Genomic DNA, 5,131 nt, shown 5'->3' with positions numbered 1-5,131 from the left:
CCCCGCCTTCACACAGGTCCTCAAACAAACTGCCTTCAAGGAAAAAGCTCCTCTTGCTCTGCTGGCTCTGGGAATGGGACAAGACGGGAGGTGAAAACAGTTTCAGGACAGCCTGCAGGTGACTTTCCTGGATTGCAGCAAAGGGTGGGTGCCGGAGCAGGGACATCTAGCCTCCACTCTGATGGAGATGGACATCTTCCATCTCTGGGTCCGCTGTCTATCACCGGATGCAGAGAGGTGTGGCGCGTGTATTTGTGTCTATGAGCAGTGTGTGCACACGTGGATGCCGGCATGGGTCTCCGAACCTGTGAAAGCTGGCTATGTTACTTCTGAAAGTGTATCTGTGAGCGTGTCAGTGCTGCGGTGTGAGTGTGTCTGGAGGTGAGTGCATACATGTGTGTGCCCACTGCTCGGGCCTGATCTGGGGGCACTCATGATAAGCAGATGTGGGCGACTGGGTGGAAGCTGTGGAAAAGAATTCCTCCCGGGCCGCTTAGCACAGCTAATTGGCCGTTGGCAGGCAGCTGCCTGCTGTCGCCGACCTGGGCTTTTCCAGACCCTCAGCCAAGTGCAAACTCAGACCTGGCTTGGGCCACAGCAGGGGGAAAAATTGGCCTGAGAGGCTGAGGAAGGCTTGGAGGAGGTCTCAGAGTGCCCGAGGAGGTGTTTTCACAGGGAGGGAGAGAGAAGGAACCAGATCAGATCTGGGCTGGCGGGACCTGGGCAGGGCAGGCGGGTGTGGGGACAGTGAGGGAGGTGGCCAGAGGTTCCACAGAGAGTGGCGGGTGATTAGACAAGCAACTGTCCTCCTGCTTCTCAGCCAAAGTCCAGATTCGGCTGCGAAGGTCCGTGCAGAGGGCAGTTGGCATGACCCTGCCAAGCAGGGATTAGCACGCCTTGTGTCACCGTGACACCTCACCCAGTCCAGGACTGAAGGTTAGCCCTTCGGGCTGGAGTTTAAACTTTAGTCAAGGAAGATGTGGTCTCCGTGGGTGTAAGGTCCTCCAGGCTTGTCTCTAGTGGGGGCAGAGCTGGGCGACCTCAGGGCATGCCCACGGAGTAGGGTCAGGATCACGTCGGGGCTCAGCTGGGCATGATGGGCAAGGGGAAGGATCCTTCCTGGGGAGGAATAGAGTCTCCCCAGGCCTTCTGGCCCCCTCTTGACCTTCCTTCTCAAGGGCGAGTCAGGCCAGGCATCTGCTGGTGACTCTGTTCTCTCACACAGGCATCCCAGGCAGGCCTGAGGAGGGCAAGCATCCCTGTGCAATCTTGATCTGGCCACACCCTGATTCAGTGTCTTTTTCCCTTGCCAGCCTCCATTTTTCCAGTCTCCCCAATACCTGAGCTGGGTGGGTTGCAAGAGAGGGAGAAAAGGGAACCCAACCCTGAGTCGGGAAGCAGACAAGTTGGGTTCAAGGCCTGGCTGCTTAGTTGTTGACTTTCTTGGAGCTGAGAGCCCTCAAGTCTCCAAGAGGGGACCTAGGTCTCTTTGATATCTCTTGGCCACACCCATACTGCCAGCAAGCTCACTTTGTGGACTTGAGTTTATCTCTCTTCACAGGAGGGGCTGGCTAAGAGGAGCCCAAGAAGTGCCAGGCTGAACATAAGGGCATGAACATTGTTGTGGGAGCCCAGGGACTGCCCTGGCCCCACCATGGAAGTTTGGGGTCCAGAAACATGTGTCTTGGGCTGAAGAACTCAGAAAGGGTTCAGAACACTGAGCCTGGGATCTAAAGGGACCTGGGAGGTGGCCTCAGTGCCTCAAGAAGGGCAGAGACCAGTCTGCACAGCAGGTGACATGCTCTTTCCTCCAGGCTCTGGGAGAGGTTTCCCCTAGCCCCTTGAGTCCCGGGCCTCTCCAAACACAAACCAGTCGTTGGCATGGAGATTTTCAAGGAAAATAGGGAAAAGAAGTGGCAGGAAGTGGTTGGAGTGAGTCAGGGGGTGTCCCATGGGGATATGTTGGCGAAAACTTTCTCCTCACTGAGTCAGGGCTCAGGATATGCCCTGGAGCAACCGTGGACCTCTCTCCATCCTGCCACATACTAGCCGGTTCTCAAAGCCAGACCCTGAGTTTATTTCTGGAGTGAAAGACAGAGGCAGCGGCAGGTGCCTGGCCTGCCCTGCCCTACTTCAGCTACTAATACAGTGTGATTTCAGGCAAGCCACCTCATCTGTGTGGTCCCAGGTCCCATCTGCAGAATGGGTACATCGCAAGGCGTGGCTGGGTGCTGGGAAGTGGAAGATGCTCTTGAACCTTGAAATTCTGATCACTCACTGCCTCTGTTCACTCTTCCCCTCTCTTGCTTGCTCACCCATGTTCGCTGTAAACATGACTTTTGCTACTGCAGACTAAATTCGGGGCTGAGTCAGGCCGCTCCCTGCTCTGAGGAGTCCATGGTCCCGAGTAAGATAAGGCCACTGCGCATCTGTCAATGATAGGGGGCAGGAGGCAGGTGTGATAAGACGTGTCAGGATACCTGGGAACTTCTGACCTCGAGCTGCGATGAGGGCCAGGAGGCCTTCAGGGAGGAGGTGTCCCGGGAGCCTAAAAGTAGAGATTCCAGAGTGGAGGGAAGGGGTTTCCAGCAGAGGAGGTCATGGCCTGAGAATCACAGGGTGTGGCTGATGCAGGGTTGGATAGGGGGTGGGTCATGGTGGGAGACTGGGGCTCTAGAGAACAATGAGAGTTCAGGGTTCAGATCAGTGTCTGCCTGCGTCCCAGAGCCTGTGAATTCAGCCCCTTTGGGAGCTCAGGCAGAGTGCAAACCTCCCTTTTCCGGGGTTTTTTCTCAACCCCGTTGATGCTGGGCCTAACTGCCTGGAGAACCTCTTCTACTTGTTGCATCTGGCACCTGACTTTAGCCCCAAACTTTCTGCTTCCCCAGTTTCCTAAGCCTCAGTTTCCCCAACCACAGAATGAGAGTGCCCCCGACTCCCTAACCCCTCTTCCCCGTGCCACCAGTTCTTCCAGTGTTGAGGGCCCTCCGCCTCCCCCAGAGTTGAGGGTGGACTGGGGAAAGGGAAACCAGTTTTCCGATGGCCCTGTCCAGGGAGTGGGCTGGGGGCTGGGTGGTGGTGCCACAGATGGGACATGTAATTACTGTTTCCAGCCAGAGCCCAATGAGGGGGAAGGCGCAGAGAGAGGCAGAAGCTTTGCGGTGGAGACTTTCCTCACCATGGAAAATTCTGAGGCAGTTTCCCCCATTAGAGCCCTTGGAGCCGCCCTGCCAGCCCCATATCATCCATCCCGACACTGGCCCCTAACCAGGGCTTGCTCTGGGAATCCTCCTCTGAAGAGACTATGCCCTGAGAGGGGATACGGCCCACCAGGGCCCCTCAGTCTGAGGGGATTCACCTTGTTCCATTGTTCTCCCCAACCCAGGTCACAGCCTTCCCTCACTGCATTAGCTCACTGCAGGCCAATCCGATGCAGTCTCCCGCAACCTGACCTCAGGCCCACATGGTGTTCCCCACTTTCTCTAGGGCCCCACCCAGCAGGGTGCCTTTAGCCTTACCCACCGAGGGCTTTCCCCAAGCACCTCAGACATGCCCCCTGTCTGCACCTTGAAGACTGGCTTGGGCAAGCTTTCCTGGAGGCACAGGGAGCCCTTGATTCTTGCTGGCAGAGCCCCCCTGGGGGGCATGGTCCTTGCCCTCTGGAAGAACAGATGTATCTGAGCTGCAGATAAGGGCAGGAAAATTCCCTCAGCCTGACCCTCTGTCCGGGTTCAGAGGGGCTCCTTAACCCAGGTGGTTCCCCGGGGGTGAGTGAGGGGCTCTCTTCACACAACCGAGGAGCTGCGGGCCAGTGGACGAGTACACCCTGAGGCTGAAAACAACTCACAAGCTGGTAGTAAAGGTGGGAAAATGCCCATCCCCATGAACACGTCCTTTCAGTGCCCGAAACCCCACCCTCAGGACAACTTGGGGCTGGTGTCTGCTCAGGCTAAAGAAAGAACTTACTATTTTAAATTGGGGAGGGACAGCTTCCAAATCAATAAGTTCCTGGTCACCAGGGCTGTGCAGGTAGGGTGTGTTGGGCAGCCATGGCTCTGGGGCATGTGGCTCTTGTGGGGGGGGCAGTGGTGGGGGCCATCTAACATTCCAGGTGGGCGGGAGGCCCTATGACAGGCTCTGTGCTGTACAGAGACCGGCCGTTCACACGACCAGGTGGGAATCCTGCACTCAGGACCCTAGCCTGGAGGGTGACTGCAGGTCTTGGGGGAAGGGGTCCCATGTCAGGCAGGAAGGAATCTTAGAGACAGTTTGGGGCTATAATCTGGGCTGAGGCCTCTATTTTACTGATAAGGAAACCACGGCTCACAGACGGGTGGAGTCACTCAAGATTGTGTAGCAGGTGATGGTGGAGCAGGACTGTGACCCTAGCTGCCTGCCTACAACCCTTGAAAATCTCTGCAAATTGCACATACTTACACTGCACTGGCACACATGTGTGTGTGCACAGTCACAACGATATGATGCACATGGGCACGCACACACACACACACACGGGTGGGCGGGAAGCACCTTTTCAAGCCTGGGTGGTCCCCCTCTAGCCCTGGGACCCTAGGAGGGTGGAGGGGGGCCCCTCAATAGCACTTCTTCCTTTCCTGAGCAGGAAGCGGGGGCTGCCCCCGAGTGAAGAAAGAAGGAGGGAGGGAAGGAGGAAGCCCTTGCTTTGTGTATTGTTCCTTGTCAGGAAGGTGAAATGGCTTCTGAGAGCAAATAAAGGGCGCCTTGAGACCTGCTTCTTTCTCTCTTACTCAAGGGTGCTTCCATCCCTCTCCTCCCCCATCCCCAGCCAGTGGTGGACCTGGACGTGGGAGCACAGCACACGGGGACAGGGTGACAACTCAGAAATGCCACTAGACACACAACACAGACACACGAGGCCACACAGAGCGCCCTCCCCCGACCCCACCCCAGAGCCCACCTCTGCAAGAGACAGCGTCCCACCTAATAGGGTTAATACGTGACTAGTTCGAGTGTCCCCTGTGGGCTGAAAAAGAGGGTATATTCTTGAATTTGAAAGTGCAGGGCATACGGGGTTTGAATCTTCCCTGTTCTTGCTGTTTATGTTATTGACACTTCCCTCCATCAGTTTCTAAGGGAAGTTTAAACCCCTTCG

General features: G+C 56.4%; 1 protein-coding gene across 1 annotated transcript in view; it reads left to right on the top strand.

Annotated features, from left to right (window-relative positions):
• AQP1 (aquaporin 1 (Colton blood group)) overlaps positions 1-5,131 on the top strand; it is a 12,927-nt gene that overhangs the window by 1,165 nt on the left and 6,631 nt on the right. The window lies entirely within an intron of this gene.

The sequence above is a fragment of the Bison bison genome, unplaced genomic scaffold, assembly GCF_000754665.1.
Source record: "Bison bison bison isolate TAMUID 2011002044 unplaced genomic scaffold, Bison_UMD1.0 scf7180017858770, whole genome shotgun sequence".
Taxonomy (NCBI): Eukaryota; Metazoa; Chordata; class Mammalia; order Artiodactyla; family Bovidae; genus Bison; species Bison bison.
This window is presented reverse-complemented; position numbering and strand designations above follow the sequence as displayed.